General features: G+C 41.6%; 1 protein-coding gene across 50 annotated transcripts in view; it reads left to right on the top strand.

The window, feature by feature from the left end:
* Positions 1 to 25,518, top strand: part of MICAL2 (microtubule associated monooxygenase, calponin and LIM domain containing 2) — a 160,425-nt gene that overhangs the window by 24,741 nt on the left and 110,166 nt on the right. For 11 of the 50 annotated variants that reach the window (XM_074586085.1, XM_074586044.1, XM_074586054.1 and 8 more), the window contains exon 1: positions 4,041 to 4,165. The exons of 33 other annotated variants lie outside the window; for them this stretch is intronic. The gene's annotated coding sequence lies outside the window, so the exon portion shown is untranslated. 6 more of the 50 variants (XM_074586048.1, XM_074586057.1, XM_074586063.1 and 3 more) reach the window with 3 other exon arrangements.

The raw sequence follows: 25,518 nt of genomic DNA on the forward strand, positions 1-25,518 counted from the left end.
AAATGTTTCCATGATTTATAATTACAACGTCACCAAAGCTGACATTATCCCTTACACAAAGTAAAATAACACTGAGATGTCACTTATATGGGACTATAATTTTATGCCTTACTAAAATGAGAGTTATCCTACAGAGCATGAGGCTCATTTCTTCTGCCTTCAAATAAGGAATTTTTTGATTTGTGAAATGAAGTTTTTGAAGAGGCTGGTTCTGGCAAACTGGGTACTCTCTATGTGAGACTGCAGTTATCAAAGTGTCTTAGGTAATGAATCAGTTAATATTGAATGATACTGAGAGCAAGAGATCATCCGGTGCTCAGATTTGGTGTATTATTAGAAATTTCACATCAGTAAAATCCTTTTTAGCTTCAGGGAGATTTAACCAGCGAAGACATGTGATCCAAAGAGTGAAAATTTCCTAGATTTGTGTCAGTATAGATATGGTCTATCTCCTTTTTTGTCCAAGTAACAGAGAAAAAATTCACATAAGGGAAAAAAAAAACCTAAAAAAAAATAAATCCCACCCCCACCCATGCCCAAAACCCAAACAAAAGAATATTTGTGTTGAAGAAAGAAGGACTAATGTTACCAACTGGCCAGGTGTGCTGTGGGAGAGTTTGTTAGAGCTTGCCCTCTTAAAGGGTAGAGGCAACACAGCGCAAATACAAATCCTGGCAGTTGTGTGCCAATGTGGGAGAGCCCTACTACTGTGACTGCAGCACAAGCAGTGAGTGTGTGAGAAATTGCTAATATGAGGAAGGTAGGGTGATGAAGGATCCATCCCCAAACTTCCCTAACAAATGAACCTATAGTCGTCTGTGGGAAGAGGGCTACAAAATTAGCTAGGTGTGTTTTGTTTGTACTTCTGCCTAGGTTTTTAATTAAGAAAAAAGGATCCTGTGGAATAGTTTAAATATTCATTATTTACCAATGAACCAAAGTGTTTTGAACTGTTCTTCAATAGACATGTATAAATCTGTTAATGTGTTTAGAAACTTGAACAGAAATGTTGCTCAGAAGGTGTCTCTCACTACAATAGTTCCATTAAATGCTAAGAGTATTATGTGATACATTCAGGATCTAGTAGGAAGGGTTATTTCCTGCACATGTGGTAAGAAAATCCAGCTATTCCAGGCTCCAGGAAAATTATATGCTCCCACATAAAGAATTCAGTTTCCTTTCTTCAGATCTATTTTCTTTTCCGCAATCTATAAAGCAAAATTCCTTTAGGAGAGCCACTCTAATGGCTTTATATGTTAATTTAAAACAAAAAGCATTACTGCAGGAAGAGAATATGAAAATTTGTATTTAACCACTGATTCTCACCGGAGCTGAATATGATGACAAACTTCAAACCAAGAGCAGGAAAATGCTACCCATAATGGCCTTTCGTGTGATGTAGTAGAACGTCAAGGTTTTATGCTCATCTGAGGGTTTCACCCTCATAAGCCCCCATAAGGTAAGGAAGTCTTACTACTTTCACCCTATAGATCACGAACTGATATACACCATGTTAACGTGAATTCTCAAAGTCATAAAGGAGATGAGGGGCGGAGGAGGGAGTTCAGCGTGGTCGCCTGAGACCCAGGCTGCAACACAACAACCAGACCATCTCTTGTATAAAAAAGTTCAGTTAACTTTGAAGAAATCCACAGATAATCAGAAAAGATCAGACAGGTTGTTTAAATACCACAAGAAGGGCTTTTATTGTGTTGGATATGTAGATAGTATTACATTTACAAGAATTTGAATAGATAGGCTTGCACATGTCAGGAAAGGGAGCACTACATAATAAGCCACAGTGAGGGGATGGACATCCTACAGCGGAGTTAGGAGGCATGGCTTTACACTAGTTGATAAGGCTGGATTGTCTTTCATAAGGGCTATTCTTATTCCTTTTTCCTACCCTTTCAACGGGCGAGAACAGGCTAGGACTCAACAAAAAAAAATTTACAAAGCAGCTGCACTGTTAAAAATAATGAGTTGGGAGCTTGGTCTTGCTGCACAGCACCCAGGGAAGTTGCTATTTCCCTTTATGGTTGTGTGTCCCATGCTTCACAGAAGCGAGGGTGGGCTAGGGTAGCCAACAGAGCGACATGTAATGCCAAATTTGTGGTTCTTGACTAGCGTTTATTAATCTAATCTTTACTGAAGTGTGTTCATCTTAGCCCAGAGTGATTAGACTGTATCTTAGTTATGTTTTCCTTCGGAGAGAGGTAGGTGTGACTGAATAAAGAATTTCTTAATTCTGGTTAAGTAACATCTAATGAAACATAATTTTAAAAGATGGTTATGATAACAGTTAAGATCAGTGATTGTGAACTATACATTAATCTTTTGGCCATTTTCAAAGCTCAAATACTTACGTACAAACGGTAAATATCCTGATTATATTTATTAGAACAGCAAGGTCCCTGGTGGTCTTCATGCAGCCCCTGACATGTCTCCCTAGGGAGAGCATAAAAATTTTGGAAGGACTTGGCAGGAGAAGGTTATCTTTTTATGGACTTAGTAACTTTTTCTGAGAGGAGTGGAGGGCAGAGGACAGCTAGTAAAGGTGAAGAGATATATGGGAGGCCAGTGCTGTAAGCATCTTTCCTAACCAAGAAGGAACATCTTTCCTAAAGAAGGAAGTTTTGGACTATTTCCCAGGAGGGGTTAAATTCTTTTTGACTTTGTATTTTCTGGGTTCTCTGTGGAGGAACCTTGCTTTCATGTAGTGCTCAATGGTGGACTGAAACTGGGAAGACTTTGTACAAATCATATAGATATTATTTCTTTCATACGCACATCCCGCTTTGCTAACTACAGATCACTTGTGCTGGAAGTTCGCCAAGAGCATTTTCTCATTCCTTGTTCTTGCTTTCCTCAAGGCTGCTAAAGAAGATAGTCCTTTAGATAACAGAGAAATGGTATGCACCATTATTTCTATATTCTAGCTTTTATCACTTTGAGGAAAAAGTACATTTAATCTCCCAAAGTTAAATAAGCAGATAAACATACTGCAGTTCAAAAGTTAATGACTGAGTAAAAGTTGGGTTCAGCCAAACACGATGCAAGAATCTAGAAGACAAATTTCAACCCAAATGAGAGGCCTTTTCCACAACAAAATGCTTACCTTGAGGTCGACAAATTATTTTGGAGTTGGTTAAATGCCTGGCTCATTAGAGATTGTGTTACATTCAGCTGTGCATGGATAAATAGGGCCACATTCACACTTGTTTTCTCTCCATGTTTTCCAAAGCAACTTTAAGTTTGGCTCAGAGCAGGCAAGTGTGAAAAAGGTCAGGTAGCTCATGTCATATCAGATGAGGGTCCCGCTCCCTTCTTCTGCCACAGCCTTCTTCAGGGTCACTTAAGGTGTAGTGTCTGTGGCACATGTCAAAATATTTATGAATATTTTAAGTTACCTAAATGTAGGCCTGCTGAGGTTTTTAACAAATTTTTAGGTTGGTAGATAGGAGCTTTAGCTGCGGAGCATTTTAGGCTTCATGTTGCAGCAGTTCAAGTGAATCCTGATTGTTTGTTTTTTTTATAAAACTTCACTTGTACTGTTAGCAAGGTGTTGTTAATAAAAGTCAAGGAGTTGTAGTGTAAGTGCTGTTAGCTACATGAGTTGTCGATCTTGAACGTTCTTTCCAGTGGTTTTTAATTTGCTTCATCTTCTTAAATCTCCTGAATACGTGACAACCTTTAAGCTTCCCCAAATACAGAACGATAAAAGAATCGTTTCTGAGTTCCCTATTTCTCGCTCTGCCGGATGTGCTGACACACACCCCGCTTCCCCAGTGTCCAGGTGGCATCTCCTCCGTCGCCCCGACGGTGTCGCAGCAGGGGGGGCGGCAGCGGGGGAGGCCGCTCAGGGCCGGACCCCGGCCACAGGTGAGCCCCCGCCTCCAGCCGGGGGTCGGCACCCACCGGCACAGGGCACGGCCGGTCGCGACGAGCCACGAGGGGGCGTGGGAAAAAGAATAATAATAATAAAAAAAATCATGATTAGGGGCGGAGGGGAAATGCACCTTGCTCGAACGCAAGGACGCCCGGCGGCGGCTCGCACGGGGCTGGGGCGACCGGCCCGCCCCCGCCCGCCCCGGCCCGCCGGCCCCGCCCCGAGCCGCGCCGCGCCGAGCCGCGGGCAGCATGCGGAGCGCCGCCGCCGCCAGCGGTAGGTCCGCGGGGCGGGGGGCGCGGGGCCGCGGGCGGAGCAGGTGCGGGGGGCCGGAGGGTCCCTCCGCGGGTGAGGGCACCCGGAGCCGGGCTGTTCCTTCCGCAAGTGGCGGCGCTCGGGGCCGCGGCGTTTCCCTTCGCGGGCGGCTGGCGAGCGGCTGAGCGCGGAGGGTTGACCGGCTGGCGAGCGGCAGGGCGCGGAGGGTTGACCGGCTGGCGAGCGGCAGGGCGGGCGGCAGGTCGCTGCGCCCGACAGCCTGGGCTTTACGCATCGCGTTTCAGTTCTTGCCGGCCGTGTCCCTGTGGGGGCTGAGGGCTGTACCTGTCCCCTGCGCGTTCGTGGCAACGAAGGGTAACTCCGTGGGCTCGCTCCTCTCGTGCTGTGTCGGAGGGCGACGCTGGAAAAGTAAAAATAATCTTTGGCTTCGTAAGTACCTTGCGATTAAGGCAGCAAAATGCTTTCCAAACGTGTTACAACACTGAAGTGGGCTATTAGTTTGGACGCGTCTTAATGAGTGTGTTAATCAGCGTAACATCCTTCTCTGCTCACCTTTTGGGCTAATTGAATATGGCATCTGTTGGGTTTCTCTTTGCTTGCTTTGAAGTATGTGTTAAGCTATGATAGTAATTGTCTTGTCATGTTCACTACGTTCTTAATGTGTAAATTCAGCATGTGACTCGAATTCAGATAGTTGGCTGTGGGTTGGCTTGAAGACTGATGATTGTAGATTTATTTGCCCCTAGGCTTATAGGGTTGAACCAGCATCAAAAAGTTTTAAGTTCTCTCTCAAGCTTATCGGAAAAGATCTGGAGGTCTCTGTTGACTTTAAAAACCGTTTACAATTGGCAACCTTGCTGATACTTTCAGCCAAAATGCGATCTGAGTGTGGAAACCAAACTACATTCCTGTATCTAAAGATGGTTCCTGCAGGTCAAAGCTGAGGCGCGTTGGCACGGTCAGGAAACTTCACGTGAGTGTGGACTTATGTTTTGGGCTTGGTTGGTTTTTTTTTTGTTTGTTTGTTTGTGGTTTTTTTGCCTTAGAGACTCTAAATCTTGTCATAAGGTGGAGCGGTGCAGTCTTGTGCCGCCAGGCCCGGCTGGGGTGTAGCTGCCCCCCTTCTGACTCTGCTGTTGGTTTTGAGGAAGTTCTTAATCTCTCTGTGACTCAGTGTTCTAATCTTTAAAATGGCTTAATAAGACTTGTCACGCTTGCCTCCCAGGGATATTAACATCTAATTGATGTTCATGAAGTGCCTTGATCTGGGAGAAAAGAGGGCATCTTGGTTCCCTCATTTCACCACTCCATACTGGTTGCTAATTATATTACATGGATGGAAAACAGATTATCCAACAACCAAACTGGAATTCATGTCTGTTATCATTTACACAAGCACTGTAAAGTGTATGTCCATGTAAGCTTAGTTTGAAGTATTTGGGTATTTCTCTAAATACAGTGGGTTTTATGCTTTCTGGAGCATGCATCTGAAAAACGCACTTCTAAAATACTGTACTGAAGCATCAGCAACCTTTTGCTCCTAACTGTATAGATATTATGTAGTTTTTCCTCTGTGTATGTGAGGTCAGTAAACCTTTTGAAAATTAAAATGATGTTGACTCACTTAACACTCAACACATCCTTAATCTTAGTCTTACTCAGACTGAATTTTATGTTCAGTCTCAGTTTTTGTCATGTTTCGCTTCTTCAGAAACTTGAAAAGCATACCATGATTTTACAATTCTTTGCTTGAAAATATAAGCTGTCAAAATACAAGTCCTGTATTTATCTATGTAACCATTTTACTTGCTGTCCAAAGCAGTAATTAGCCACTTTACTCCCCTGACTTGAATCTCGCCCCACCTCCTCCTTATCGCTGCTGCCTCCCCCCTCGGGCAAAGATAGCAGAGCCCGCAGTGGCAATAGTGGAGGGCTGGGGTGATGGGGTCACCGTCAACGTACACCAGAAGACATCAGTATTCCATAAATTAGCTGGTGTGAATGGACACACCTACTTACAGCACAGGTGAAATGGTCTTTTTCAGCTAAAGCCTTCGTTTGAGAAATTCTCAGTCCTTTTCCTACATCTTGGTTTCTCCATACCGCAAGGCTGTGTGCTGGGACGCCACTTTATGACTCGGCTGAGCGGCCAGGTACCAGCACATTCGACTCACACGTTTTATTCAGTTCTCCTTTTCAAGATTGTTGCTGCAAAACTTGTATTATCCCTCACATTAAATACACCTGTCAAGTTGATACCTGAGATGTAAGGGCTTTAAAATGCTGCTTGACATCAGTTAGTGCTGTTCTCTTCGTGTTACTAGAAAAGACATTGGAGATGCAGCTTATATGAAGTGGAGAAACGAAGTTTTGATGGGAAACTGAAGGATGCTGCATCCAAATTCCTCATGCCATGTGGCCTGCAGCAGGTGACGTGACTTTTACCACCCTATCTGTAAAACTAGGTGAATTATTGGCAAACCACTGAAGTGTACAGAAATGAGAAGTCCTCTCTGTTTGAAACTCTGAATATTTTTTTTTTTTTCCTCAGTTGCCTTAACATTACTCTAAAGTTGCACGGCAGTAAAATATCCCTGATATTGGGGTGGTGGTTACACTGCTCTTTGTGAGGAGTTCAGGTTTCCTTCAGTTTTGTTTAGAATCTAGAAGTATGAATGATCTGAAAAAGATTTTGTTTTTTCTAAGATATTCTGAAGCAGAGTTTTCTTGTCTGGTGTCCACGTCCCATTCCTTGTGGAGAAGAGAGAGCCTATTTTTTGGCTAGAGATGTTCTTTAAGTGTAAGAAACCATAAACCAAGAGAGGTGATTTCTATCCAGTTTCTCTGTGAGTATGTTTTAAGTCTTTCACCTCTCTTAGCACGTACCTTGTATCTGCTCCAGCTGCCTCACTGCTCTGGTATTTTATAATTAGTATCTTGAAAACTCAAGGGAAAACTTTTAAATGCTATATGTTTCCCATTGGGACTCTTACACGTGGCTGTAACATTTGTTGTGAGTCCTTGGTAACGTGTATCTGTTCCTCAGGAGTCTCGGTTTGATTCCCCTGGTGTCAGCAGAAAAACTCTGTTTTCTAGTGGAAGAGGCTTTGCTTCTTAGGGGCATGGTGTGTTTTGATGCCCTTAAAATGAAGACAATTTCAGATGACTGAAATTGAGGTCTGCCTCCCCATACGGTCCTTGTGTTTTCTCAGCTTGCTTGCATGTTGTATCCCGGGCCAACGAACTACGGGAAGGGCTTTGTATGGCTGTACAGGCAGCCTGGCACACATGTATCTGTATAATATACATTTAGTGTGTGCATTTTGTACGTGAGCAAATCGTGTCTTTGATAATGCATTTGCTCTTCAAGCTCGTTCCGCGTGAGCAGTCCGTTAATTTGAAGAATGCAGCCTCTGCTCTGTGTCTGGCACCCCAGCTGGGAAGGGATGGCACGCTGTTGGCTTTGCTCATCACTAGGACCAGGTTTAGAGGTGTTTATGCTGCAAATTGACTTCTTCAGAAGTAGTATTAGTAGTTCAGCGTATTCCAGCAGGGTACGTTAGACTGTTTCCAGAAAATACAGATATTCTAAATTGAGGCTGTTAAGTGTCCACTGATTCAGTGACTGTGCAGATACATAGTTAATATTGTATTGTGACACATTCTGGAGATTGCTGGGTTTATTTTTGACATGGAGAAGATGACTAAGAATAACTCTTTCATCTATGCATAGTTACGTTTACAAGCAAGTAAAACTTCCCCAAAATGATCTTTAGTCATATTTAGACTCTTAGTTCCATGAAAGGAAGAAAATTCTGACTGGTGCTTAAATCTGGGCTGCGTGTGCTACCAAGCCCCGTTCCTACTCTGAGCTGCCGTTTGGTGAGGGGTTATTTTTTGGGGGGGTTTGTTTTATTATCTCCTCCAAATTTTTGTGGGCAATCTACTGTGCGGGGAGGGGAGCAAGAGAAGACCCATTCTTTGTTGGGAAAGGTAGACCCTAGCACAACACAAATTATGATAGATGCTATTGCCCTAGCTTATATTCAGTTCTCATTCTGACTATTTTTCAGTGTTCTAGTAACAACGATGTAACTAGGAGGAAAGTCTAAACTTGGGTTCTTTTCTCCTTGCTTTTTTCCTCCTAGAGCTGTGATGGTGAGATCTGGTGAGGAGGGAATAATTCTGAAGAACGGCCCGTGGGTTCAGAAATCACCTGCCTGCCTGTTTCTGGACACTTCTGCTACATTTTGTTAAGTGGTCCCTGAAAGCTTCATATTTGGGGCCTGACTCCTTCAGGCAGATGGTTTCTTGAATTGTGTGATGGGAATACGTGAATTAGACTTAAAGTTTTGTTCTTATCACTGACATCTCACCCGCACTGGTCTGGATAAACAATGCCAGCAGTTTCTCCACTTGCTACATTCAGCCAAGTGGGTATTACCAATTCAGTTTTTAAAATGACTGGGCCTGGCATTGTATGTGTGTGTTATGGAGTTTTGGCTTCTTAAAAACCAGGTTCTTTGAATCCGTTAGTTCACAATAAATCCTTCTCAGACCTTTTAAGCTTGCAGCTTATTGCCTGTGTAGACTGCAGTAATGCCCAAGGGGGTGTTACAGTTAGTTCATCCTTCTGTGTAACTACCATAGCCAAGCATCAAAATAGAATTTCCAAAGCCATGTGAAATTTTTGTTGGGAATATGTGAGGATGTTTTATAATCAACTTTAAATAGTCTTTGGTAATTCAATTGCTTATTTTAACTCTTCTGTGTATTTTATGGTTTGTTTGTTTGTTGTTTTTTTCTTAAATATAGTTTTACTTTTGAAAGACTCAGTACATCAAAATACTATTTGGTTCAGATAACATATTTTGCCATTTTTTTACCTGAACAGACAACTCCAAAAGCCAAGTGGAAGGCTTTTAAATCTTCCAAGACATTTTTTCCTACTCTACCATGTGCAAATCATATATGATGGAGTCCAGCAAAAAATTATTAACAGGGTTTGGTTTTTTTGTTTGTTTGTTTTAAAAAGCAAAGCAGAAAGTGGAGCAGGAGCAGAACGTGCATCTTCTTTTCTCTTTGAGAAGACTTGGGTTTGGCAGATAGTGGAATTCTTTTTTGCGCGTAATCGGATGAGAGTATATCGCGATAACTGTAATCTGTGTTATTGGCTGAGGTGAGTCCCATCTGTTAGTGGTGTCAGGGATGTGCAGTACCCTTGGCCTCTAAACTTGTGCACACAGGGAGCAGCACAGAAGGGTTTAGAGAAACAATTGCAGTCTCTGAAGGCAGTTGCTAAAAGCAAGGGAGAATTTCATAATGCAATGCAGTGTTCTCTGCTGACACCCTTTCCAGCTGAAAAAAACCCCTCTGGTTAAACATTACCTTTAATGAACTTTACAAGATAGTGGGTAGGTTTTTTTTTTTTTTTTCTGCTTACTCATAAGATCAGCTTCTTTATGTACAGGATCACGTATTGTATGTACTTGTTATCAGGCTGTTTATTATGAATTTTGTTTATATTCTCTCACCTTGTGCTGTGCTGGCTAATAATTTTAAGTAGCAATCTGAACCGATTAGGAGAAAGTTCTAGGCTTGTGTTGCAGGAAGTAATAGGGCTTGAGTTCATGGTAGTAAGTGTATAGTCAGTGCTGATTTTATTATTTTATTTATTTACTTTAAGTATTCTTGTCATTGTCACTTCACTTCAGCTGTGGAACTGGCACAGTGTATAGTTGTACACTTGAATCTCCATTGCTTTGCTCCTGTTAGAGGTTGTAAAGGAGTCAGCCTCCTGAGAACAGAACTTACTTCTCCAGGTCTCACTTCCATCCTTGCTGGACTGAAGGAACTGCTGATGAAATGTGATATTTGGGCTTGGATAATTTATGTGAATGAGTTCTCTTTCAGATCCAAACTCCTAGCCTTCTGACCAGTATTTGGTCTTCCCCTTTACTGAGTGCTAAGGATTCCTATGGTTGCCACCTCTGCAACCATTTCTATCAGTTCGAAAAATCGTTTAAGTAATTGCATGACTGTAGGATGAGAATAATATTGAAGTCTGGAGCCATTTTTCGGATTTCAGAGTTTTGCCTCATAAGATGAATGCTGAATCTAGGTTCCTTACATTTCTGTCTATGTCTATAGATTTTTAAAAAAGTAACAGCGGACACTCCTCTGTACAGTGTTTGTGTTCAGAACATTAATGTGGTTGAATGAATATCAGAAATGTGCACGTGTTTAAGGCTGGGAAACAAGCTCCATAAATATGAACTATCGGTGCATGCTCAAAACTGAATTCAGTGGATGTAACCAAATACCTCTTGCTGTAGTTACTCTCTGAAACACTGCCCTTGCACCAAGTCAACATCAGGTGTCCTAGCAAAAGCATTAGGAAGAATAAGGCTTGCATAGAGAACTAAATACATCCCAACAGTGAACCTGGTAAGACAAAAGAAACCGTCTTTCTGTTGTTCTGATGGGGGTTGTATGTGAGAGGGGAGAAGGATTAGGGTGGTTGATTTTATTTCCTGGAAATGAATAGCATACGTTTTTCAGTGCATAAAACGGATATTACTCAGTTTGTGACCTGCTTCCTAGTAAAAGTGTCTTGAAGTGGGGATTGGTTTAAATCTGTTGCCTGCATTCCTGACATGCAGTATTGTGTGATGCTATCTTGTCGCAGAGGCATGCAATGTGCCATGATGTATAAATAACCCTGTGTGTCAAAGGTAATTTGAGACCAATGTGCCAAATATTTAATGAAGCGCTGGGTCTTGTTCTGGGTACCTGGTATATATTTGGGAGTAGGTATCTGAGCTGAAAGTGCAGTGGAAGGGTGATGAGTAATGTAATACTCCCCAGCACGTACTGCAGAGCTACTGGGTATGGTACAGTAAGACACAACCAGCGCTACAGGTCAGCCGCATCTTATCAGTAACTTTGGTGCTTAGATAAGTGGACAGGAAGAATAGGTTAATGTACTCTATGCCAACCTGCTTTGTGCATGTTGTGGGGAAAAAAAATTGCCTTTAGTAGCCTCTGTGGAGTAATTTTAATAAATACTTCCCATATCGATTTTCAAGATAAATATGGAATAGCATACAGAGGGGAGTGGCTTTATTCCTTCGGGAGCACCGCTTCTCCCCTGGAGGTGGACTCAGCAGGATGCCGACCTCCGGCAGTTCAGCACGCTTTGTGCTTTGATGCAGAGTTGGGGTGTTCTGGGGCTGACGGCAGCCCTGCGAGGGAGATGGCTTTGGGAGGTGGGAAGCAGCGGGTGCTGGCATGGGAAGGAGGAGCTGTGCTGAGCACCAGGAGTTTGGCAGAGGCTGGGGTGTGGGTGGCAGCGGTGGATGCTGGCCCCTTTCTCGGAGGGGAAGGTTTCTCCCTGTGTTTCCTACTGATCCGGGAATCTGGGAGTTTTCCTCTGTGTATTTATGTGGGAGAGATCCACAATGTCTTTATCTTATACTTGCCTATGCAAAAATACAAAGGGCATGGTTATTTTCTTTCTCTCCGCTTTATTTTTTACTGAGGAAGGAGTTGTGATTGTTTCCTGAATGCAGGCATATCGAGGGCTCCAGCAATATTTCTAGTGCTGTTTCATGACAAATGCAGAAGCTTGATAGTATCTTAAGGCCGCCTTTATGCATTCATTTAAATATATACCACCAAATCTGTATATAGCCACTGCTTTAGCTACTACCTGACTTAATGAATGGATTGATGTTATTAGTAACTTTGGTGTAGAAGCATCTTCAAGCTCAGTTATGGAGTCAAAATGTTTGTCTCCCATTTATTTTATGTTTATCATGCATTAATACAGAACAAAAGGAATTACGCAGCTATTTCAGAGCAAGGTGAGACATTTTTGTGTGTTGTTCACAGTGCTTTCCTCTTACAAAGGTAAGTCCAAGGTTCAACCTGACATTCAGTAAAATACGCGAATGACTTAACACTGTGTTTGACAGAGTTTCTTGACTCAGCTTTTTCTAACGGAGCATTTGTATGCATCCTTCAGATGGTCAGGTAAAGCAGGTAGTTCTACAAAGCAGCATCAATATGAAACTCCTTTGCCCTTTGAGGTAAAGCTTTGTGGGTTCTTTGACAAGTAGAACATTCAACAGGACATAACTGACCCAGAACTTAATAGGATACATGTTCCTAAGGTGATCTGGCTTGCTTGAACTCTCAAGCCAGTATAACTACAAACACTGGCTTCTGGAAAATAGCTGTAAAATTATTTAAGCGTCACTTTTAGTTGACTGATTTCTATGATAAATAAAGGAATGGCATATATAGTGTAGCAGGTCCGCATCTGCATACAAGTTTTAATTTAGAAATAAATATTGATGCGGATACATCAGGGGTTTTTCACTCTAATTGTTCTAGCACACAGAGAGACTGTGAAACACTACTTTTCAGTTTTATTTGCTCTATTAAAGTAACGTACAGACTAGCAAAGACCTGCAAGGCTTTCCTTGTCTGTCTGCTGAATTTGCTGTCGTGTAGCTAATATGCTAACCCGTATGCAAAGTTTATTGAAAATGTGTGTGAGAGAGAATTATTGGTACTTCTACAAAGTAGAAAGCAAACTTACTTCATTGCTTTGTCTGGCTTTCCTACTGGGTATCAACAGACTTTGTAAGGTTGTGATCAGTGCTTCTGATGAGTTCACGGAAGCCCTCATTGCATTTATTTTTAATGACTGTTTCTTTAATGAGAAAAATACACCCTTGTCATACTAAGAAGCAGCTCATGTTTTGAATCCAAATTTTCTACTTTCCTTATGGGTTTTGTCTGTTGTCTAATGTTTTGCTGGGATATTATGCCAGCAGCAGGGCTGAAATTAATGTGTGTTTTAGTTTTGGAAGAGGAAGTGAAGCCAAGCAGTGTTTTCTTCCTTTGTCTGATGATTCCATTATGATTTTAATGATTATTCTGCTTTCTTGGGGGAGGATATCCAGAAGAGAGGGAGCTTTTTTCTGCCAGTTCTGTGGAGTTTAAAATGAAAAATAATTGATTGTTCTAGACCCAGTCATTAGAAACTAGTATTGACAACATAAGTATTACCTCTCCCAATTAGAATTAAGCAAGAAAGGCAACATTTACATTAATTATTTATTTATCTTACAGGCCTGTATTCACCTGAGTTGTCTCTGTCAAGTGTATCTGCAGTCACCTCTCTAGTTTTAGAAACAGGATCCTAATTTCTAATACTACTTACCTGGTACATTTTAATCTTAAATAGAGTATTAATAGTCATTATCCTGTGTGAATAATTTGTTTCGTCTCTTGTGGTGTGTTTGTCTCTTGCTAAGGCTTCTTAAACTTCATTTGCAATGTTCTGTCTTTTTCCATAGTTACAGATTGGTGGGAGGGGGGAGATAAGAAGAAATTACCTTTATTTTCAAATTGATGGTTGAGTATTGACATACCCAAATACATGCTTAGTCATGTGCTGTGATGCTGATGAGTTTCGCTTGGCACACCCCAGCAGATGCAGTCCCTCCCCTGTTTTCAGCAGAGCCATCTTCTCTGGTGCAATTGTAGATGACTGGATTTGTTTTACAGCACTGACACAGTGTAATGATAACCTTGCTGATGCTAAGGGGAGGTGGAAACAGCTGAACTTTTTGCTTGTATAGCATGTTTAAAAATTTCACTCAAGATATTGTGACTTGAAGGTTTTCGTTACTGTCACTTACAAAACTGTCAGGAGCTTCTGCAAGAAAGTGTCAAAGTCACAGTGAGACTTGGGCCACAGGTTCTTTTTTTCTTCCACCAAAATTGTATTTTAGTTGCTAATTCAGTTGGGGTGTTTTTTTTTGTTGTTGGTTTTTTTTGCCTTTACCTGTTTTTTCTCTCCTCTAAGCCTATATTGTAGATTCTTACTGCTTTTGATTAAAACTCCAGCAGTAAAATTTTCAGCTTTAAGCTGTGAGATGCGCTGCTGTGCAACCTCATAGGGATCAGAAAAATAGGATGTAGGCAAGAATGTAAAGAAATCCATTTGGGAACTCCTGTGGTAATTGTGTTGGAAACTGTTGCTAATAATCTGGGTTTTCTGTCTGGGAAATATAAGCATGTTGGATTTATTGTTCTTCTTAACGTGTAAAGTATCTGTGCCTGGGAGGTTACAGCAGTCTGCCAGAGTCTGGATGGACTCTTGACTCTGTGAAGGCAGCGCCTGCGAGCGCAGGCCACTTTCTCTGCCTGCTGGGGCATTTTGTAGGTCCAGAGAAGTGGAGTCACGTTAGCAGTGGCTGTGCTGAACGCCCTTGGTTGAGATGCTTGTCCCTGCCTGTCGGGCATATGCCTTAATCTGATTTACTAATCTGACCTTTTAACCTGCTGATGATTAATAGACCTCTGCCAGAGCACTGTGAGACACGGTTACTCTGGGGTGGCCCTGAAAGTAAAGGTCTGCCATGAGGTAAAAGGAGTAATCAAGTAAGTGTAGCTGCCCCAACTGCAAGAAGATGGGCTGTGAGGGGCCTGTGCAAAGCTGTCAGCTTCTGTTTTTAGACAGGAAGGGTGCTTTCTGTCTGATGTTGCACTGACCCATTTAGGATATAGTCTGACCTGAAAATGCCGAGGTGAAGTGTTCACGTGTTGCTGTGCACTGCCTGCCAAGATGCCTTGGAGAAATATGCTCTGTAAAAGTTGATTCATAATTAGTTGATGCACTGGATATTAGGAATCCAATGGTGTGCTGCCTTCTGCATTTTTTTATAGTAATATCTTTTAGACCCAATGTATATAATCAAAGCAGTGTTTCATATGCACATCCTATGGGCAACAACAGGAGAGATTGTGGCGGCCACTCATGTAACTCAACATCTGCAATTTACAACTCTACAATCTTTAGTGTCCTTTTATGTAAACGTATGGCATCTTTTGTTGCAGTGAAAAAGAAAAAGCTAATAATTTGAAGAATCCTATCATGTCAATCATAGAAAGCTAGGAATAAACTGTTCTGGGTGTCATCGATGTGCTGCATTACAGCATCTGGTAAGCAAAGAGTTGCTAAGGCTTTTGAATTTTCCTTTGGGTGTTTGTGTTGCTCCCACAGAGTCAGCGTGCTGGTCGTGTCCACTGGCAGGACTGGCAGTCAGCAGTGGGAAGAGCCTCTGCTATGTGTGGTGGGGTGAGGAGGACTTTGGATCATGGAGCACAGATAAACCATCATATGAAATACGATGAAAGAGTTTTTCATGAAAAGCCCCACATCATTAAGTGGCAGCAGGAGCCCTGGGATACACGCTCACAAAACAAAATCACTGTAATATATTTGGATCTGCATGTGTGTGGTTTTAAATGTGTCAGTTTAAGGTAGCAGGTTAATCTGGCTAGAAGGGAGCCCATTTTCCCTAGATGCAGACATCGGTATGTCTGATGGACCTTGTTTGAAAGGAATTCTCTGAAGTTGATAGCATCAGTGGAGACATCAAACTCAGTCTAGCTTTGATAGAAACATGAGGTCTGATAGCCCTCTCATCCTGCTTAGCTGGACCAGGCACCAGAAACCAACAAGGAGACATTGATGTTCAAAGCCTTTGCTATGATAATCTGTGCTACACACAGAGGAGGTTCTGTAGTATTTGAACTTAATGTATTTCTAGCAATCTTTGCTTGGCAGGAATGAGGGCGGGGGTAGAAACTCCCATGTCGTGCCTTGAAGAAATGGACTGATTCTGCTACTGTTGCAGTCGCTTCCCAGCTCCTTTCACAAGGATTTCTGATTTAGCAATGCATTGTGGAAATCTCTTGACTGGCATACAAGACTTTTTCATGCTGCTGTGCTTTTAATTTTTTTTTTCCTTTCTTTTTCTCCTTTGGCTATTTGGGAGTTTTAAGTAGTATCTAGCTGTAGTGTGACTTGCATGCAAAAGGAAGTGCTGTTCCTTGAAAATTTTGCTTCTAGAGCTGATACAAGTTCCCTTTAAACTTGTTCCATGCATCTTCCACTCCAGGTTATTTCATTTGAGGTTTAGTTTGTATGTTGATTCAGGTTTTTTCGAGGGAGTGAGCTCATACTATGGAAGTGGTATCCATTTGGGTCTGGTGTGCCAACAGTCCAAAACTTCTGGTGTATACCTTTTTTTCTTCTTTTTTTCTTCTCTCCATGCAGTAACTGCACAATACCTGAAACTCAATTGTGGTCACATGCCTGTGGGCGCAGCATGTACTGAAGAACCTGTTTTTAACTTCAGTTCAAAATTGAAAGGGGAAATACTATATCATAGTTCAGCTTTTACTTCAGAAAATAACGTTGTTTTCCTTTGCTTTATACAGTTTATCACATGCTTTTTCTCTGGTAATCCAAGTAGCAGTTCTAAGCAACTGTTGGGGGGAAGAAAAAATATGTATCACGTATCTTTAAAAAAAAAAAAAAAAAAGTCCAAGTCCCAGATGGAAAGAAAAGCTGAGAGCAAAAAGTACCCAACAGTACCTCTAAAGCTCTTTTTTCTTTTCTCATCTCCCACCCCAACGCTTTGCAAAGATGAAAGGTACTACATGATCTTTAGGGGTGTTTATGCCAGTTTGTTTTTTTTTTTTTTTACAGCAGAGTAGTGAGTAGTGCTGCGTGGGGGTCCCTCAGCTGCTCATCCCTAACCAGGGTCTGTCATTGTGCTGTGATGGGGGCAATGGCAGAATTTGGTCTGGTCCAAACACAGATCTGCCCTCCTCTGTCTGTGCCTGTCCATCAACAGCCACCTCCATGCAGCTGCCTCCGCCAAAAGTCAGGCTTAGTATGGCAATGGCAGAGCGAGATGCCAAATGCAGGTTGCTGCAGTCTGTAATTAAATGGCTAAGGAAGTGCAATGCAAGTAAAGTCTAGTTCTGTGGGTTTATGAACACTCAGAGTCCCGTGTAGTGAGCTCCAAGGATGTACTGTTTTTGACAGATCCTGCAACAAAGCCTATGCTGTTCTGTGCGTATAGCTCTTGGGGCACTGGTTGCATTAGTATTTAATCACAATGGTAATACAGCCACTGTATTAGGGCATTGGCTGGTTCTTTATTTGTAGTAAACTAAAGCTTGATAACTGGAGTGTAGATAAAGATCTGGTTGCACATTTCAGTGAAATAAAAGCAATATTGTTTACCTGTATGCAGAAGAAAGGGAGGAATCTGTGCTAATGTAAAACCAGAGAGAAGTCCAAGCCAATATGATGTCCTGGGCTCAGTAACAAAACTTTTTTTTTTTTAAATCATATTTTTAAAGTGGAGAACTTAACAATATTTCCTTTGTGAATAACTTTCATCCAGAAAATTTTCTCTCTATCCTTTTTCTGATGGTCAATTCTGTGTTTTCCTTCATGGTCTCCGTAAGTTGGGGGATATTAAAATTGTTTGAATGATATATGAAGGAACTGTAATAACGAAATACATCTTCATGTCTTCAGTTGGTTTTCTTTATGTAAGCACATTGGATGAAACAAACTTGGGTTTTCTTCTGATCAGAAGTTGAGTAAAAACTTTCAGTCTTCCCCCGTGTTTGAAAACCCTCAGCTCTGGGGACCGCGCAGGGGCCGTGGGCAGCCCACGGCAGTGGGGTGAGGGCACAGCCACCCCACAGCAGTGGGGTGAGGGCACAGCTGCCCCGCACCTTCCCCAGCGTGGCCCTGGAGGGCCGGTAGCGCTGAGGCACCAGCCAGCGGACATCCAACCGGTGGGCAGAGGCTGGGCTGTGTTAAAGCGAAACTGAATTGACCCAAGATGTTTCTGTAAACCACTTTCCTTCCTAAATTGTTGTTTGCTTTATCAAAGCCAGCTATAATCAGGACCTTGTGTACCAGCCGCTCTGCAAACCCTGAACCAGTTAATCCTTTCTCTCTGAAAATTACAGACTGTTTGAGAGTTGGGGTACCAAAGCAGCTTTAACTCCGTCGCCCTGTAGCTGTAGGAAGGGGAAGAAACACGATGCCTTTAATCTACTGTGGTACTGCAAACATTACTCTGAAACAAGCAACACGTAATCGCCACGTGGCATCATTTGAGGATCCCCAAAACAGCTGTAGATGTTACATGTAACCTCATGTTAGTATATGGGAGTGAAACAGTAACACAGTCTTAAAACTTTCTGGATATATCTAACATATCTGCAATATTCTTACGTTTACACATGCTCAACTCTATAAAAGCACTGTTAATGTTGACTTACAGATGTGTATGTGTTGATGTTGGCCATAGCCTCCTACAGATGCATTCTTTCATTAAGAAATTTTGGATCTTCTATACAGTAAAGCGAATGTTAGGACCAGATGACAGTGAGAAAAGTAATTTTTTAGAAAAAATTGGCATTGTTCTTTGCCTTGGCACTTCAGAAGTGCCTGCGTTCCTACAGTGTCTGCCCACTTACATGCAGTGAAGTACAGGTACATGGAAAAATAAATATTCCAAATGAAAGAATGACTAATGAAGAGTCTGATGATAATATCTTCTAGGTATTTTTGCGTAGGCCATTCTCCTTGGAAGGTGATTGGAAGCAAATGGTCAGTGTTGCATAAAGACTTTAATATGAGAAGGTGCATCCACCTCTGACCTTCAATATTGTTGACAGGACTAACATAGAGGATTTAAACCTCAGCCTTTCGGAACCAGGCTATGTGATGAACAATTACTTTTAAGTAGTGCTTTTTTGGTGTTTCTCATTTTCTAGTAAACTTTTCTGTGCTGGAGAAAATGAGTCATAATTTAATTCTGACTATATCTCAGCTTGCCTTGTGAAAACAGTGATGCATTTGTCATCTGTCCTGTTATTGGTTAATGACGTTCTGCCCTCAGAGTCTTTTTTTGAAGGGGCTGCTTCCTAACGTTTTATTCCCACTGTTAGGTTGTTGTTTTTTTTTCAGATGGATTTTGCCAAAATACTGTTTTGAGATGTATTTTGTTGTTTGACTGAGAGGATTTTTCTGCAGCAGAAATGGATGTTGTTTTTGTAACTCTCTTGGAATCTTTATTTGGTTTTTTTATACTTTGTTTTTCTTCATTTTTTTGGGAAGTCAAGGCTGAAAGAGGATAGAAATTGTCCTGCACATTTTCTTCCAAAAATACTGTTTCTACGTTCAGAAATGATGTCTTTTCTAGTCTCTTCTGGTAATTATGGGTCCGGTTTACAAGGACAAAGAAAGAGAACAGATGTAAAGCAATCTCAGTAGCTTGCTTTCTTTTTTGTCTTCTCACATAAATGTTCTCTGGAGCAGAGTTTGGTGTTTAACCTAAATTTTCTGGTTTTCCACCACCCTCTGGCTGACTTGCCTGGGTGTGGCTTTACAATTCTCCAGTGTTGTTCAGCAGCTCGTATTTGGTGGTGAACTGACATTGCTCTAACCAAGGAGCCTATCGTTCACAACTCAGAACTACTTTGGGGTGGATTTTATTTTTTTAATTCTTTTTCTTCATTAACTTATTTGTGGTTTTCATGGATTTCAGTGTGACTGATAACACTAAGACCCCAATAAGCCACAGGAAGTATTGTGTGCTAGCTTCTATTAAAAAAGTTACAACAACTGAATCTGTTGATTCGTAAAAGCGTGTGTGTATACAAATGAAATATTGCCTGGAACGTTTTATTTCTTTGATTGGCAATGCAATAGTGTCTGTGTTTTCAGTGGATTAATCGTGGTTACTGGTCTGTAAGTCTGATGTCTGTAGATGTCATACAGCTTTGCCAAATGAATTATTGCAGCCTGGAGCCCTTGGGGTCTTGCAGCCCTTGTGCTGACTGTTTCTTCCTCAGCTCTTGGGTAATTGCCGCAGCCCTAATAATGAGAGGGACACATACTGGAGAAAAAACATATAACCAGAGATCCACACTTGGAAAGACAATGTGAAACATACTCTGGAGAGCTTTTGGCATGTATTCTGTAAAAACTAACATTGGTGCTGTTCTTTTTCTTCCCCCAAGACATATCCTGGGCAGTTTGCTTCAGCACAGCCATAATTTAATATTTTTTGCTTAAAAAAACCCAAGCAAACATTAATTTCCTTTCTTACAGAAATCCTGAGTGGATACAAAAGACAATCTTATTTTGGTATCCCCTGTTCTCTGGTCCCTCACTGCTAGGCACTTTCTGGTGTCTCCAGCAGATGTCTTTGGTCAGGTTGAGTACCAGCAGTGCTGATCACCTTTCTCTGCTCTGTAGCCCCTTTGGGTCAAGAGTGGCCCCAGTAGAGGGACAGGCTGTATCTGGGCACCAAGACTGGTGCCCCCCTTTGCCCTGTGCTCCCTGTTGGGGGCCACCAGCTGCCTAAAAATGGGGTGGCACCTCCTTGGGCACTGCCAGCATTGGCAGTCTTGCATTGCTGTGTGAATTCATAGCCTATCTCGCTGCCCCATCCTTCTGGGTTATCCCCGTTCTCAAAGTGACATGAACTGACGTTATTTCCATGATTGCTGACTGAGAGAGTCTGCTTTTTCCTGCTTCATGCGTTTATTCATTTTTCATGGTGTATTTACCTCCATAATTATGTCCCTGGGCATACAAAGGGAAAGCTGTACTAGAGGAACTGCTGCTGCCAAATGTGGCTCAATTTTGTTGGTATAGCTGCATCTGTACCGGGATTTTGCTGATACAGCTCTGTCAGCTAGTGGGTATGTGTTTTTTTCGTGCTCCTCACAGGCACAGTTGTGCCATCGAAGTTTTCCCTGTGACCTGGGGGTGAGGAGCAGAAAGGAGGACACAGGGCTGTGAGAGGAAGTGGGATGTAGAAGCACCCACCGGCAGCTGGGCAGGGGCGGTGCCGGAGTTCCCTCTCCATCATCCTCTCGTGTCGTCCGCCCCTGCTCAATGCACTTGGCCCTGCTGCCTCCCTGCTGGAGGTGATTTTGGTGATGGTAAACAGGATATTACTTACTTTCTCAATTAGTCTGGCCCAATGTCCTAACATCCTATTGAAAGCAGAAAATCTTGTGCTAATCAAAAACCAACCAACCCCCTGCTTGTTCTGTGCTTAACTTTTGTATGTCTGCTGTTCCAGTTTGTGAGCTTGAAATTGTAACTGTCACTATAGGAAGAGAAAGGCAGGATTTTTGAAGAGCTTAAAGTTTGTCCTTTTATTTATTTTCGCTGACAGTCTTTTCATAACATCTTTCTAACTTAAATGGCAGGTGCCTTTTCTTAAGAGGTACACTTACTTGCTGGCTAATGTCCTTATGGTATACTTTTTTCCTTTGCTCTTGTGATCCTAACCTAGGAGAACATCAGCATAAACTTTCTACTGTTGTTCATATTGTGTTTCTAATCTACTACAACAGAGCTGAAAAGTGTTCTTTCTTGTAACCAGTCTAAACAGGAGTCAGGTTTTAATATCTTGTTTATGAATAATGTTAACCCCTAATGATTGTGGCTTAATCGTCTGCAGTTAGCTTTGAATATGTAGATTATATGGAAAGTTAGGACCTTTTAATGGAGCTTTTAGCACCCCTGTTAGAAATAATAATTTTTAAATACTCACTGTAACCTGCATAGAATAAAAATTGGGCTAGAGACATTCTTCCTCAAAAGCTTTGGACTTAAAAGTTTAGAGTTACAATTTCCAGTAGCATAGGTACAACACCATTACTTTAAAAAAAAAAAAAAAAGAAAATTTCTTTATTTTACAACTCACTCATCAGAAATGCATCCCTATTTCTGGTCAGTATTTCTTATGAGCAGTTTAAGTATATGCTGCATACAGAAGCCTGGAAAACTATGTATTGTCATTCATTTGAAATACTTGTGCCTGTGCTTTGTGAAATGAGCATCGGTGGGTTTTAGTGATGCTCACAGGACAGGACTTTCTGTGCAGGCAGCAGAATGGTGTGAACTCTGTGATTGCCAGGTTTCTGTTCTCCGTTATCTGAAATTTGGGTTACAAGGGTAGCTGAGCGGCAAAGCTAGTGCAGTGTGGCTTGGGGTCCACCGGTGGCAGAGGCAGATGATGTTTGAGCCTCCATCTCTGGGATTACGCGTGTGGCCCCTCGGGCAGCATCCCATGCTTTACCCATGCCAACACTGAACGTTTGCACGAATGGAGACATATGCAAGCTGCTGCCTTGTGTGGTTGATCTCATTTTACTTGTCAGTGTCTTAGTGTATTCCCATAGTAAAACTGGAAAGCTCAGGCCAGTAACATCATGAAACAAACTGGACTATTTTTGAAGCCTTCAACTTTAAAATGTGTGGAATGTAACTTAGTCTGTGTGGTAGATAAAAATCCTCCAGATAGGTCATTTTATTTTATGATTCCTATGAACATTATCTGAAATATTCACTGCAAAGTGTCAGTGTACTTGTGCTCATGCTTCCAGCTATATTTTATTGTGGGGTGATTCCAGATGTAGCAGGTTAAATCGGCACAGCAGCACTTGTTGGAAGGCTTATGTTTGAAATGTCTCATATAACTTCGGCAAAACAGGCTGATAGCGTGTACGGTAACCTTGTAAGTTCATAGGCACAGAGTGTCTCAGTAGGAACTGTTTTGAATTCCATACTTGGCCTGAAAAGTTATTTTGCAGGAGTTCTGTGGAAGTCAGCTTTTATAAAAATACAGAAAAGTAATCTGGCTGTTTATAAAGAAAGACCATTTGCGAGGCTTTGTTCAGAAGCAGTTTATGCTCATTGATGTTTCTATTAGGATTGTGCATCTTAAGAAATGTGTTTTCTGTTTGTCACCAATAGAAAACAATTATGTTAGGCAAATGTACTTTCGTGTTTTTTAATGACTTTTACAAGCAAAGCAAGGGAGAGCCTCAGTTGTTACCAGAATCACATTTAAAAATTTTTTTTCCTTTTATGTCAGTTCTAGGAAAACATGCAAAGAAACCAAACCACCAAAAAGCTGTTTCCTCCAGATCAAAATATTTATATTTAAAATGGTCACCACGAAAACAAAGTACCTAATGTGAGTAGAAACTAAATTGAAAAACCTAGAAGATCCTGTAACACAGCCAGTCTCACTTGCAAATTTCACCTATTGTAATGGTATTGAGATTTTTAAACAGCTATGTTAGGGAAGACACAGCAGAAATACTCCAGTTTTTATTGATGACGAGGAAGGCCAAAGTAAATGATTACTACAGATGCTGCAGAATCCAGTCTTTCTTTTCTTTTCACGTTTCTAGCCTTAAGCAAACAATAAATGTATTGTATCCTGCATGCCAAACTGAAGTCTGAGGAAAAATAATTTATTTCCAGTAAACATGGCAGAATTAGGGCTGTATTGAAAGTGGAATCAGGATTAGTGGTATTGAAATGTGAAGAATTTAATTCTCTTCCAATCTCCCTGAGGAATGTGTTCTTAAATATTAGAAACAGAGCATTAAGGGGCTAAGGAAGGACTTAAGTGCTGCAAGTTTGAATTAAAATTAGGGTTGTTCTCTCTCCAGTGGGACAACTAAGTCAAAAAAGGTTTTTAATTTTTTGAGTATTGTACCTCAAAGCAATGTTGACAAGCAATACACATGGTACTGCTGTCAAAAGATTAAGTTATTTTTGTTAAATGACTCCTGTATGTCAGTTTTATTGCTTGCTATATGATGCTGAAAGGCTTCATGTGCAGACATGAACCAGCTCCATACGTCCATTTATCTTGCGATAATTAGTGAAATTACCCTAACAATGAAGCCATTTTTTCACTATTCTCAAAATCATGTGTAGTTAACGGAGTTTGTTTCACTGACAGGGAATATAAGCCAAGACCGGAGGCATTTGCTTTCATATGTATACATCTGTACATGTACAATTGCTTTAATTTCTACTTTCTCTCTGTCCCTTTTCCATTGCTTTAAGTTGTCACAAGATCTTCACTTTCTCATTGGGTAGCCACCAGGTATGAACAGCACTTCTCAGATTTTTTTTATCTGACACTCCTGTTTGCCCCCAACTGGAGGCAGAAAGGAGGTTGGGCGATCTTATAAGAGAAGAAGGGATCATCAAAATGCAGCCCTTCTTCTACCCAGTGTCTGCACTTTGTGTCTGGGAGCTCTCCAGAGACTCCTATAATACCACAGGAGGCTGTGTGGGAGGCCAAATTCTTGTATATGCTTCATGTATGTATTCATCGTGCATGGGACTTAAAATGACAGTTGTTCTTAGCTGTGAATCTAGCCCATGGATGCTTGAGTTCTGACTTAAAAGAACTGTTTGTCCAGACTGTTTCCTGCTATCTAATTCTCTTCCTTTCTGTGGCACAAATTTTTATTGGGGTCTTATTTACTTCAGTAAAGTTTCAAATAAACTTCATTATGTTTTTGGGTGGTTCTTCCAGAGGAAGTTCAGTGATTGCTTTGAAAAGCATGGTTTGCATTTTCAGCATCGATATTCACCTTGATGAGACTTTTGGATCTGTATTTCATCCCTAGAGTGATTTATATGATGAAGGAAGAAAAAGGGTAAATGATAGTACTCTAAGAACTCAAGTATTCCCCCAAGCAGGTTTTATTTCCGCTGTAGGTAAGCAGTTTATACATTGCCTCTTAAGTCTTTGAGACAGTTACAGAACAGGAAACTTATAATTATAGTTAAGAATTACTCTGTTCAACTTCTTGTCCTTATTGCATTGTTTCTAGTGAGTTATGTACAATGCTGCAGTGAAATGTTGGTGACTCCTTAGAGAAAAACGCATACTTTTCCATGAGCTGTATTTACTTAGAGCACCATCTTCCTCTCTGTCATCTGTCAACACACTGTTCGTGCCAAAAAAAAGAGAAAAAAAAATGGTGTTTCCAGCAAGCCAGAAACCCCAGTAACCAGAGTCTCCTGTCTCATCCTGCCTTTCTGACCACAAAATGTGGCTTTTTTGGAGATCATGACCTCTGACACAACAAGGAGAAATGCTTCGCTGGTGAGCAAATGTCTCTGCCGAAATGCCACTCCATGGCTTTTTGGTGTGGACAAGGTGGGAGTATTCTGGAACTTCATCAGGAGAAAATTTTGTGCCCAAAAAGAATAGCCCCAGTCCTGGTTTTGTGGTGTTGGAGGAGAGAAGTTTTAATGCTGGGGAAGGTGTCCTGGCTGTCCTTCGCAGCTGTTCTCTTCCCCAGTGGAGAGGCAGAGGAAGCCCAGGCCTGCTGCGTGTCTTTCTGTGTGTGCAACACCTACTTCCACTGGTTTGCATCAGGTAATTCCTCCCCTCCTTTGGCCTGCAGTGGTTCCTGCCGACCCTCTCCTCTGTCTTCTTGCCATGATTGGCCTTGGCACACGCAGCTTTTCTTCCTTGGTTGGTTCAGATACAGCTCTACTCTTTGAGCTTTTATCTTCTTCCCTTCCTTGCTGGATGGAAACAGCTGAGGCTATAAAAATCTCCTCTCTGTGAGGAGAAAATATACTAAATTAAAGAGCTTGTGATCATACTCAC

The sequence above is a fragment of the Larus michahellis genome, chromosome 4, assembly GCF_964199755.1.
Source record: "Larus michahellis chromosome 4, bLarMic1.1, whole genome shotgun sequence".
NCBI lineage: Eukaryota > Metazoa > Chordata > Aves > Charadriiformes > Laridae > Larus > Larus michahellis.